The sequence below is a fragment of the Stegostoma tigrinum genome, chromosome 26 (genome assembly GCF_030684315.1).
Source record: "Stegostoma tigrinum isolate sSteTig4 chromosome 26, sSteTig4.hap1, whole genome shotgun sequence".
NCBI classification, from domain to species: domain Eukaryota; kingdom Metazoa; phylum Chordata; class Chondrichthyes; order Orectolobiformes; family Stegostomatidae; genus Stegostoma; species Stegostoma tigrinum.
The window spans coordinates 30,816,403-30,830,316 of record NC_081379.1 but is presented as its reverse complement, the minus strand read 5'-3'; positions in this window follow the sequence as shown (position 1 = coordinate 30,830,316).

Sequence of the window (13,914 nt, the reverse complement as noted above, 5' to 3'; positions counted from 1 at the left end):
TTTCATGACTCTTCTTTAAGTGCTAGGTTAGCAAAATACCTTCTGTCAGCCAGAGCCGTAAACAAGGTCAAAGGTGACAGGAGAATGTAATGAAACTATTGGATAAAAAGAATGGGAAATATCCATTCACCAAGAAGGGTTGTCCTCAGAAGGACAGGTCATCGCTGGTTGGTAGCTATTAACTTGTCAATTCCATGATTCGTAAACATTCCACTTTTGCCAACCTGAATGGATCATAATTTGAAATCCATTATTTCATAAAACTCTCAATTTTAAAACTGTTATTCCCATTCCAGATATTAAAGAACTCAATTTATCAAACTAAAAATTAATAAAACATAACTTTCAATCAGTCTATAAATTTAGAACGTAATTAACTGAGTCTTTGTCCGGTTCCTGGCAACTGGCAAAAGAGTAGCAATGACTTAAACAAGGTCATATGCCTACTTCCTTGATATTCAATGGAAATGTTTGAGCAAAGAATGCTGTCATGAGAAAAAATGTGGAGAAATTTGTCCTTAATTATGCAATTAAGCTATCATTTTTTCCCTAATTTCCTCTTCTCCCTTCCGATCGCATTGACCCTTTTGGAATATAGCTCCACAGGAGCCAGTTGTCCTTCTAAGTCACCCAAGTAGCAATCATTCATGTGTGAGCCTTGATGCTTTGAATTTTGGCAAGGTTTAAACTGGGTATCCCAGCCAAAATCAATTTTGCCCTCACCCAATGTCCATATGCATGCAGTCCAGCAGGAAAAGCAATTAGGAGTGCAAACTGTGCCCAAATGTTCCCTGAGCCATCTCAGCACAGCGAAGAATCAAATCTATATTCCTGTACACAATAACTGCCAGCACAATGAAAACCTCACTGAGCTGCCAACAGATCTCCAATTCCTCTCTGTTAAAAACTCTTTCTTGCATTTGTTCCCAGAGGCACGATGGGGCTTGGATTTTCACCTCAACAGAAAGTGGGGTACAAGCCTAGAAACCATAAGTCCTGCCCCTCAGACGCAGCACCTCTGATTTTCACAGGGCTCAGAAGGGAAGAGAGATATGTTTCGCACATTCACAGTTCACAGAGGCAGGAAGAACTTTGTTTTTGAGGAGGGCACATTATACTTAACATAAAGGAAGACAGAAGGTGGACCGGCATTATGGCACTCTTGAAAATAGAGGCCATTGTGCTAGCCAATGTGAGCAGCTGACACTACAGCCAGGGCAAAAGACCAGGTGGGAGAGACTATGGCATACACACCGGAATGGAGAAGGAGAGAGAGGATAACCACGTACTACCTGCAGGAAGGGTATACAGACCAAGGCAGTACACCTCAGTATGACAAAGAGCCAGTGATGAAGGAGACTGAGGTTAAATTGTGAGTTGGTAACAGACATATGTCCTGTATTCCAGCACCAACTTGAGCCATTTTTATCTACCTCCACGTTGCACCAACAGCTCTGAAGGTAACATTTACTGTCAACTCCATGCCTTCATTGGGTTTTTCAGAAGCCCTGTCCAGCACATCCCAGTCAACAGCACATATTGCATGAAGGCAGTGATTATTAGTTCATGTGAGGGAGAGTATTCATTTTCTTGTAGAATTGGCATCACTGATGCAGGCAGCCACGACTTTGCCCAGTGAGCAGACTTCCCACACAAGCAGGTAACTATTAATTGCAGCAATATTGACATAAAGGCTCTGACGCAGCAAGCAGACAACTTCAACTCGAAGTCCTTTCATGCAATTAACGTCCAGAAGCTTCGTGACTACAATAAGGCCTTTCTTCAAGTGTATGCAAGGGTTCTCAGCAGCTGCCATGATTCCTTCATTTGAAGGCATTTGCAGTCGTCCCCTCCCAGCAATTTCAGCCATCACCGGCCTGCATCCCTTGTTGGTTTCTACGACTATCCTTTAAGAAGTCGGCTGTTGACCTCTTTCAGAAACCCACAATCCAGAGCAGAGCACAAGTATAACAACAGCCTTGTGGCTACCAGTACCATCAAGCCAGCATTTTAACACTGTGCTTCAGCTGCCTACATTACTCTGCAATATACCCCAGGAAGGATATTAAAAATAGCGACACAACATTGCATGGCAGAATGGCCTACAGATTAATAATGATGAGGTCACAGGCAGATCTTCAAACTCTGAGGGGCAAGTTGAGGAGAAAGGTCCTGTCGACTTTGCCAATTCTGAAACAGTTGAGGATCTGAGGCCTGCCATGACAAGACATTTGGGAGTCTTTGCCATGTAGCCAAAGCTGGCTCTGAGCAGGACAGGATCATCACCAGATAGGTCGTTATGCAAAATCAATTCACATAAGATCCTCCAACATAACAATCGTCATCAGCCAGTCCCTGCTGATGAACTTCCATTTTAAAACTTTACACATTAACATGAAAATTGTTCAAGAGATTGTCCAACCCCATAGAGAAGTCGATAGACAAAGTTTGACTCACTCGCACTCATATGGATGGTTCATCATCATAAATCTGAGACACAAAATCAGAAATTGATAGAAAAACTCAACAGGTAAGGCAGCATTAGTGGAGATAAAGCAAAAGTAATGTTTTGGGTCCTTCTTCAGAACCCTTCTTCTGACTTAAATTGTTCACTTTGGCCAGAAGAATGAAAAAGCAGAGTATTTGTGTAATAAAGAATGACTGCATAATTTCAATGTGCAGAGGGGTCTAGGTGTTCTAATGCAAGAGTTGCAAGATGTTGTTATGCAAGTATAGCACATAACTAGATAAGTTAATGGAATGCTATCCTTCATTATAAGAGAAACTGAAAATAAAGGTAAGGATGGTTTGCTTCAGTTATACAGGCCACTGGTGAGATCACATCTCAAATACTGTGTGCAGCTTTGATCTCCTTACTGAAGGAAGGGTATGAATGAATTGGAGGTGGTCCAGAGGAGATTTATTGGATTGATTCCTGGAATGAGTAGATTTACTTATGAGTACAGGCCAGGCTGAGCCTTTTCCACTGACTTGATGGAAGTGTATGAGATCCTGAATGATCTTAACAAAGTGGATGTGAAAAGGATGTTCTCCCTTGTGGGTCAGTCCAGAACTAGGGAGAACTGTTTAAAAATCAGAGGCTGCCCTTTAGGATAGAGATGAGAAGAATTCATTCTCATGGAAGGTATAAGACATTGGAACTCTCAGCCTCAGAAGGTGATGGAGATGGGATCATTAAATATAATAAAGTTAGAGGTAAATGGATTTTTGTCAGGCAAGTGAATTGATGGTCATTGGGAGTTGAAGGGAAGGTAGAATTTGAAACGTAAGTACATCAACCATGACCTTACTGAATGGTGGAGCAGTCTCAAGGGGTTGAATGGTGTATTTCTGTCTCTATTTCATACATTTATAAGAACAATAAGCGCTGAACCTGGTATCTTTCTGATTATTTATATATAGTACTGTACTATATAGTGCAAACATGAAATAAATTGAGTTCTTTAGAAGATTGAGCTTATAAAGAGTCTTGACTTTGCATTCTCCTTGACCCATCTGTCTTGCATGCAAAGTGTAAAGAGTGGCCCAAAAACAGATGCAGCCAAACCAGCCAGCACAACAGGCAACTCAGGTCAGCATGGTGAAACAATGCAAACACCGAGGCCAAAGTGCAATACCGTGGTGTAGATGTTTGCCTTATACTCAGCTTGAGATACACTTGTTACCCAACGTCCATCTGTGGAGCCTGATCATTCCACTGAAGTCATAGGTAGATGGATGATGAAAGCATCTCAGTGCTTGATCCTTTGACTCCTTGATTCCTGTATAGCAGAGAAGAAAGAAGACCTCCACCCTATCACACATCAGGCCACTTCCTGCCTCAATTTCAGATGGGCCTCAATATTACTGCTAAGATTTGTCAATATAACTCTAACATATAGTTCTCTTTTTGAAATCCCTTCTGTACAAGCATACACCAAGTCATGTACAAATGTAAAGAAACATGTTCAAGAAGTGCAATTCCCATGCTCTAGGGACCCAGGACTCTTCATTTTACATGCACCTACAAAACGCCCCAGAAAAGAGTTTCCTTAGAAAAGGTGGAGGCAGGCTGCTTATGTCTCGGCCTGTACAGCAATGAGGACCACAGCCAGCTTTATTGTGTAGTTAACCAATGGGGATCCCCTTCACATTGCAGGAGTACCCATGCTCACCAGCACATGCGGAACAGATGATGGCTCAGGTGGAGTAGCTGAGGAGATGGAAGATAGTGAGGGTGCTGAGAAGCTCTTGATACTTTCATCCTCCTCATGAGCCCATGGGGTGACCTTCAGTTGGGGGCTGACTGCTGGAACACTGTAACCAACTATTCCAGCAACCATTGTGCTAATTGTCTGACTGTCTTGCAGTCAACTCCTCACATCTTCTGTGGATGTCAAGTGCTATTCATCTGAGTCAAGTGATCCCAGTTACTGAGGTAGGTTTTCTCCTTTCCCTGGGTGGGGCCCAGCTCTTGTATCCACTGTTTGTGCAATCTGATGGAAGGACACAATCTCTCATAGTCATAGTTCACGGGGTCAAACTGCCAGTACAATGTGAAGCAATGGACTGCTCCACTTAAAGCCCTATAGCTTCCCTGTAACCCTGCCAGATATCCAAAGGTCTGCTCCCTCTTGCACAAATGTGGTGGCAGAAAAGATGACACGTGAGGCTCCACATTCCTGCTCACTGGAGCATCATTGTGTCTTTTCTCCTTCCTTCGCTCCCTCCCACAAGGAGGATGGTGCACACACTTGCAACCATTCCAAACCAAACCTGCCATTTGGAGTAGGTCATTAAATTCTGCTGTTCATGTACAAATGACACTATATCCAGCATTTAAAATGGGATTTGTGCTGGTTCACATGGCACACATATGAGCTACTTTGCCACACAGTAAGTGGGCTGTTTGCAATTACCCACGAGAGTGCCAGCAATACGCTTTAGCAATCTAGCAACTTCCTCCTGAAACAGAAGTTGGTGGAGAAACTTAGCACGTGAGGCAGCATCTGTGGGGAGAAAGAATTTAACCCAGGGATGGGTTCTGAAGAAGAGTAGTCGCAGTGGATTCAAAACTTTACCTGTTTTCTATACACAGATGCTGCCGGACCTGTTGAGTATCCCCAGCAGTTGAATTTGTTTCGGATTTCCAGCATCAGCAATCCTTTGTGTTATTTTACTGCTGCTCCCAATGCTGCTCCCCTCCAGCTGGCGCTTCTCAGCAGGGAACAAACGCTACAACTAAAAGGATTGAGGAGGGATTGTAGTGGGAAGTTTGTGCAGCACTTGAATGCCAGCACGCACTATTTGGGCCAAATGGCCTGTTTCTGTGCTGTGCACAGCAAGAAGGAAAGTCCTGTCATTTTCCTTCCCTCACTCTCAAAACGTTGACAGCAGACAAGTGACCTCTTCCAGAAACATCAATGCGAAAGGATGTGTCACAGCTGGAGTTATCAATACAAAATCACTGAAGCTGATAAAGTCACTTAAGGCTCAGAAGACCGGAGAAAACAAATGATCAAATAGTAGGAGATACTGCAAAGGCTTTATTTCTATCAGGAACTAAATCCCCTTCTGTACACTTAACACAATGTCAGGATGTCACCCTACCAAATCTTTGTTCCCCCTCCTTCCATTTTGCCCCTGACAACCTAGCTCCTGCTGGGCTACAGTTCTGCAAGCAGCAGCCGCATTCCACTAGTTTGCCCAAATGATCACACTTCATATACATTTATAGACATTTTCAGCAGGATAGCCATCCACAGGGGAGAGCATCACAGCTGAGCCCAGCGCTGTCCTCTCTTGATATCCATGCAGGTATATTTTCCAGCAGGGGTTACAGGAAAGTGATCGATGGCTGATTTATCACTCCCTGAGCCTGGGGACATGCAATCAATGATGCAGCTGCCACCAATACCCCAGCGAACACCAGTTCCTTTTTTTTCCAAGAGGAAGAAAAATGACTACGCTTGCTTTTTTTTTCCTGAATCTTCTTGCTCTTCTAAAGGTGCCATCTCATATTGAGGGAGCACTTTATTCCTCATGTATTCCTTAATTAGGCAGTCATTACAAGTCACTTTTGTTGTTATATCAGTAAATCCTAACAGTTTGTATCATGGCATATTGCAGACCAACATTCTACAATGTATGATCTGAAATAGCATGAGTAGATGTGACTAAAATGGATATTTCTGTGAAAGGATTGCCTGAGAGAGCTAAAAATGAACCAGTTATTATGTGAAATAGAAATCCTTCAGCTGGCCTCAATTTAAATGGAAAGCCAAATAATAGCTGATTGGTTTCATTACTGAATATTGTGTCAAAAAAGCATTATGGAATCATTGCTACAGAGGAATTCAAACTCAGTTCTTTAAGTATGTATTTTATTAACTTTAGAAAAATCATTCAAAACAGGTTAAAATGTCAGTAGGATTTAATAAAGTCTGATAGTTAAGTTAGAGCATTCCCTTAGTCACATATTTGATAAGTGATATTTCTTTTGGTACCTGCTAGGAGCAGACTGATGTTAAAGTGATCCAAGCATTTTAAGAAGGAGAGAATATGGAAAGTCAAAAATTGGAATAGAATATACAGCTTGCTCGCATACATCTATCAGTTGATAAATACAATGTTTCTGTAAGCAAGCACTTTGCACAAAAGCTAAGCTGATGAATTTTGCCAAGGAAGTTTGTTCTTGTGGTCTTCCAGAGATTTCTGCTGAATTAATGATTTGTTCTGTTTGGAGAGCAAACATACTAAAATGAAAACACTGTGGCAGCTTTAGGGAACAAACAATTTCCTCTGTAGGAAACTGTGTCCCTATATAATACTGAACCAAAACTGCCATAGTCAGAACATTATATTCTGAATTTTTAACATGTTGAGTGTTCTGGTTTGTTAACAGATGGAGGATATTCTGCCCATCATTGGCTGCACCAGTTCTTTGAAACAATGATCCAATTAGTTCCATTTCCCTGCTCTTTCTGTTTCAGGTAATGTGTTTTAATGAACATGACATGCCAGGCTGCATACTCAGTACAATTACATTTCTCCAAAATCCCCCTTTTCATAAACAAACAAAAACAAATGCTTGCACTATCTTTTGCAGTTACAAGATACACAAATTATACAAAATATATTGTCTCAAACGAAACTTTATCATTAACCAAACAGTGTGGTAACTCCATTCAGTTTCACATTTATCTCTCTCAGCCAATGCATTGCATACATGGTTTTATAAATTGTATAGGACTCCTGATCGCACACGTGTGCATTAGCATTGGCTGTGCCTCTGGTATTTGATTTTTCCAAAGGTGTTGTTTAAATTTCCAACTAATTTTATTCTTCTTCTCCAAGCACCTCTGAGGCCCGCTGTGTGTTCGTGAATAAGAGGTTAATACTGCGATGTGTGTTGGCTAGGCAATTGTGTGCACAGGCCTTCAGAGTGGCTGTTGCCATACAGTTTAGAGGGAACGCTAGGTATGTTCCTTCTCCAGGGAGTGTTGTTCCATGGCAAGTGCCGTTGTCATGGTTTCTGTTGTTGTTGATCCATTTCTGTTGCTGGAGTGTGGTGAATCTCTGGATTTTGTGTGGTCCATTGAGCGATCATATCTTCCTGATATGCTATCTGCAGGGAAGGAACTACTGCTTTAGTTGTATTTATATCTGTGGTTAGGATGATCCCTTTGATGATTTTCACTGGCACCTCAGTCTTTCCATTTAAGTGAGGGTCATGTGGGGAGGATGATGAGATATTTAAATTTCCCGATCGTTCATGCTGTGTTTACAGGGGTAGGTTTAGCTCGGTCGGCTTGTGAAGCAGTATGATGCTAACGCTGTGGGTTCAATCCCCACAGTGGTTGAGGTGACCATGAAGGACTCAACCTGTCCCCTCACCTGAAGTACAGAGGGCCTCAAGTTAAATCACCACTAGTCATTTCTAGCTAATGATAGAGCAGCCCTGTGGACTGGTGACTTGACTTTGATTGTTCATGTATGACTGAAGTACAACGGGTTCTACACAGGTCCAACATTGCATATAGGGTGAGTTTTGTTGACAGAATTTAATGTTTGCACTCTGACTGGGTCTCCAATGCTCACTTCTGGCAAAGACTTGGGCAGTTTTTCAAAGCAATATTTGGTTTCCTGTCATTACACTTTGATTTTGTCATTCACTCCGTTTACTTCTCCTGGCCTCATTAGTTTGTTTTTCACAATTGACAAGTAGTTTGTGTGTGACATGGTTCCAGGCTTTGGACTGGATTATGTTTCATACCTTCAGCTTCTTTATGCTTCCTTTGACCACTTTCACTGGCACCTCAGTCTTTCCATTTAAATGAGAGTCATGTGGAGATGATGTGTGATGTTTAAATGTCCCAATCTTTCATGATGTTCCTAAAGTACAGACTCATGAATTGAGGACCATTGGCACTCACTATAATGTCGGAACTGCTCTAACAAATCTTGCCTTTTCCAGACCAGATTCAATTACTTTGTGGTGAAAATAGGATCTGTGGAAATAGGGATGAGTCATCCAGATCTGAGTCATACCTTCCACTTACACAGACCTGTGGAGTCTTTACAACCACATGAAAATCAGGCCCCAGCTCACAAATACTACTAATTTAACTTGAACATCAGTCCTTACTTTAGTCTTTCTGCCTTTTTAAGATCCAGGCTCAATTACTTCACCAGTTTTAAAACATGTGCTCCATAATCTGCCTTGGGAGCCTTCAATCCGATGCTTGAAACATGGAATTCACCAGCTTTAAAATCACCCACCTCCAGCCTCATCCACTGTCCAACCCTCCCTCTCATTCCTGCCTCCATGACCAGTCCATCTTCTCCCCCACCTATCCAACCCTCCTATCCCACTGACCAATCCCCACTATTCCCTACCTGCACTCACCTATCACCATCCCAACTACCTTCCCCAGGCCCACCCTTGAGCTCCCTTCCCCTTCCCTGTTTCTGAAGAAGGGTCCCCACCTGAAACATCAACTTTCCTACTCCTCTGATGCTGCCTGGCCTGCTGTGTTCTTCCAGATCCATACTGTGTTATCCCTGACTCTAGAGCATCTGCAGTTCTTTGCTAACTCTCAACTACTTCAATGCATTCTTTACAAGGTAACTTTCCATAGTTAAACTAAAACTTGCTCAAAATTTTTCTGCCTATATCTAGGTCTGCACATAATTTTCTCCATTGTTACTAATCTTCATTTATTCAACAATGAACTCTACAAGTCTCTCCATGATATTCCCCTTCATAATCTTTCAAACTTTCTTCCATCCATACTATCAGACAAATGTGCTGCTCTACCGATGCTGATGGCCTGTATACCGCTTGTATCCTCCCATTCACGGCATTGTGTTCAGTTGTATTGGCAATATATCTCCAGCGCCCCCTTCAGAAACCCATCTCTTTCCAGAGCTTTAGAAAGTTTCTCAAGGCTCATTTCTTTAATCAGGTTTTCTGCCAGTTACTAGTGGTGTACCGCAAGGGTCGGTGTTGGGTCCACTGCTGTTTGTCATTTTTATAAATGACCTGGATGAGGGCGTAGAAGGATGGGTTAGTAAATTTGCAGACGACACTAAGGTCGGTGGAGTTGTGGATAGTGACGAAGGATGCTGTACGTTGCAGAGAGACATAGATAAGCTGCAGAGCTGGGCTGAGAGGTGGCAAATGGAGTTTAATGCAGACAAGTGTGAGGTGATGCACTTTGGTAGGAGTAACCGGAAGGCAAAGTACAGGGCTAATGGTAAGATTCTTGGTAGTGTAGATGAGCAGAGAGATCTCGGGGTCCATGTACGCAGATCCTTGAAAGTTGCCACCCAGGTTGACTGGGCTGTTGAGAAGGTATACAGTGTTTTAGCTTTTATTAATAGAGGGATCGAGTTCCGGAACCAAGAGGTTATGGTGAAGCTGTACAAAACTCTGGTGCGGCCGCACTTGGAGTATTGCGTACAGTTCTGGTCACCGCATTATAAGAAGGATGTAGGAGCTTTGGAAAGGGTGCAGAGGAGATTTACTAGGATGTTGCCTGGTATGGAGGGAATGTCTTATAAAGAAAAGCTGTGGGACTTGAGACTGTTTTCGTTAGAGAGAAGAAGGTTGAGAGGTGACTTAATTGAGACATATAAAATAATCAGAGGGTTAGATAGGGTGGATAGGGAGAACCTTCTTCCTAGGATGGTGACAGCGAGCACGAGGGGGCATAGCTTTAAATTGAGGGGTGAAAGATATAGGACAGATGTCAGAGGTAGTTTCTTTACTCAGAGAGTAGTAAGGGAATGGAACGCTTTGCCTGCAACGGTAGTAGATTCGCCAACTTTAAGTACAGTTAAGTCATCATTGGACAAGCATATGTACGTACATGGAATAGTGTCAGTTAGATGGGCTTCAGATCGGTATGACAGGTCGGCACAACATCGAGGGCCGAAGGGCCTGTACTGTGCTGTAATGTTCTATGTTCTATGTTCTATGTCACGATGCTGTCTTCTTGGGCCGATGACTGCTTGGTTTTGTTGCATTTTATTTTGCATTTTTTAAAACTGAAAGTCCCCAATAAGCATATCTTGCAATTGCTGAGGCCCATGTCCTGAAATGTGGCTTCCAAATGTCCAACATGGTGGATCCTTGAAGAAAGCAGTGAACTGATCTTGTCAGTTCTCCACCCTGACTTACATCTCAAGACTGCTTGCTTGGCATGCTTGGTAAGACAGGACGCTGCATATAGGTTGGCACAGTGGTTCAGTGATTAGCAATGATGTCTCACAGCACCAGGAACACGGATTTGATTCTGTGACTGTCTGTGTGATGTTTGCACTTTCTCCCTGTGTCTGTGTGGGATTCCTCTGGGTGCTCCAGTTTCCTCCCACAGTCCAAGGATCTGCAGGCTAGGTGGATTGCCCATGCTATATTGTCCCTATTGTTCAGGGATGTGTAGATTAGATGGGTTATGCATGGTGGGTCTGGGTGGGATGCTGTGGGGGTTAGTGTGGACTTGTTCAGCCGAAGGGCCTGTTTCCACACTGTAGGGATTCTATGAGAAAAGTAACTTAGATCAATGAAATTTCCTGACGACAGAAGACTTGCATCATATCATGTAGAATGCTCTGGAAAATTGTACTTCTACGCTGCTTTACAACAGCAAACTAAGAGCTATTAATTCCATGTCCCACTATTTGAGTGAGATCAGTCACTAACAGGTGATTTAATTCCGAATTTATTTGGCATTCAGGTTATAATCCTAGGATTGTTTGTCATTTTAATGTGTTGGCTAAGGCAAGCGAAGAGAATGTAGATATTCCAAGTGCCTTTATTTCTGGCCAGGTTCTCATCATGTTACAAGTGACAGCCTTTGATTGTTAATATTTTTGTCAATGGTATTTGCAGTAAGTTAAAGGATCTGCTCTCAGAACTTTAATATTGTGATGAGCAAAATTCAAGAGGGTAGATGTTCAACTTGCTGCCTGAGGGTAAAACTGACATTGCAAATTGGTTACTCATTATAGGGGATAGTAGGAACTGCAGATGCTGGAGAATCTGAGATAACAAGGTGTAGAGCTGGATGAACACAGCAGGCCAAGCAGCATCAGAGGAACAGGAAGGCTGATGTTTCCGGCCTAGACGCTTCTTCAGAAATAGGGGAGGTAAAGGGGGATCTGAAATAAATAGGGAGGGAGGGGGAGGCGGATAGAAGATGGATAGAGGAGAAGATAGGTGGAGAGGAGACAAATGGGTCAAAGTGGTGGGGATGGAACCGGTAAAGCTGAGTGTAGGTGGGGAGCTACGGACGAGATAGGTCAGTCCAGGTAGGACGGACAAGTCAAGGGGGTGGGATGAGGTTAATAAATAGGAGATGGGCGTGGGGCTTGAGGTGGGAGGAGGGGATAGGTGGGAGGAAGGACAGGTTAGGGAGGCGGGGACAAGGCGAGCTGGTTTTGGGATGTGGTAGGGGGAGGGGGAGATTTTGAAACTTGTGAAATCCACAATGATACCACTGGGCTGCAGGGCTCCCAAGCGAAATATGAGTTGCTGTTCCTGCAACCTCCAGGTGGGATCATTGTGGAGCTGCAGGAGGCCCAGGATGGACATGTCATCCGCAGAGTGGGAGGGGGAGTTGCAGAACACCTACGCTCAGTTCACACTAAACAACTGTACCTCCCAGTCGCGAACCATTTCAACTCTCCCTCCCACCATACATTTATTGCTCTTTAAGGCAAAATCTTTTCCTTGTTTGCTTCATGATGTTTTCAGCATTTCCCAAATGTTTCAAATTGTTTGTTTTGTAATTTGGAAGCATAATTTTCCCTTTCGTTATACAAACATTTGCTATGCGCCAAAATGAAAGGTGTGTTCTAAATGCAAGACTGCTATGACAAATTTTTATATTTTGTTGACAAGATCCTGTTTTTAATTTGTTTTATAATTATAACAATTGACTTTTCCCAATGACATTGAAAAGTCCTTTTTCATCTCTGTCCACTGCCCTTAAAATTTAATCATTGTCAAAATGGTGTTTTAAAATGATGTAACAACAATAACCTTCATCCCTGAGGAATCAGAGATGAAAACAACACTTTAAACAAAAGAAAAGGAGTTAAACTGAGAAAAGGCAGCTCTTCCCTAGTTTACGTTACTGGGGAACATCCAAATGGAGCTGCAGTGATGATCAAGCCAACGCCATTATGTCAAAATTAGAACCTAAATATAGAACCTGGTACCAATCAGTCGAGAGCCTTGTGTGTTTACTTTTTGAACAGGCCTGCCTCAATGTGTGCCACTTGACAGCCCAACACTGACCTTTTCTCCAAGATCCGCTGGTCAGTCAGAAGCTGGCAGCTCTTCTGTACTCAGCAATGCTACTGAAAGGTACTGGCTGCTCCCAGTACTACACCCACCCTTGTCCTTTGATCAAGAAAGGACCCAGGAACGAGTGAGCAATGGCAGAGATGGCATGAAGTGGAGGAGTAGGTGTCCAGGGGGAGTTGGCAGCAAAGGCAAGTGGGTAGCTTCCTGTGTCCTGCCCCCACTTCCTGATGCTGGGACCTTTGATTGGACACTGATTATCTTTGCTGAAGACAATTGATTCCACTCTATAATTTCAAAGATTATTTGTTTAACAATTGTATTGTCTCCTGGCACTGGGGAGAGAGCAAAAAATCATTCTTGCAGTCAGGTTTTCCAACCACTTTCTCTCCTTGTTGCATTTCATAAATGTAGTGTGAGCCCTGGAAAAGCAGTGAGTTGTAAATCTACAGATCCATTCAGAGGATTTCAATTTGGGCTATAAAATCCAGCGTTTTGAGTAACTGCGCTATCTTAATTTTCTCTCATTGTGAAGGAAAGATCCTAAATATTTTGGAGGGCATTTGGAAAAGTGGAGCGGCCATTGTTAGGCTGACAATCATTTTCACTGTCTCACAATGCCTTGTTGTTCCAAGACAACACGTCCTCATGTGAGAGTGTTTGTATTCATGTTGCACAATGTTGCCATGACACGCACAGCCCCTGATTGATTGATTGATTTATTGTCACGTGTACCGAAATACAGTGAAAAGCTTTGTTTAAGAGTGATACAAGCAGATCATAGTACACAAAGGAAGCATAGATCAAAAAGACTTAGACAGAGCCATACAGGTTACATTGCTTAGGGCATGCACAAGGCGAGATCTGTGTTAGGAAGACCGGCATTATTTGAAGCTGGACAGTCCATTCATCAGTGTGATAACAACAAGGAGAAAACTGCTCCTGAACCTGCTCGTGTGTATGTTCAGGCTTCTGTATCTTCTGCCTGATGACAGGGGTTGGAGGAGATCATTACTGGGGTGTAGTGGTGGGTCTTTGATGATGTTGGCCGCCTTTCCGCAGCAGCGAGCTGTGTGAACAGAGTGTATGGATGGAAGGTTGGC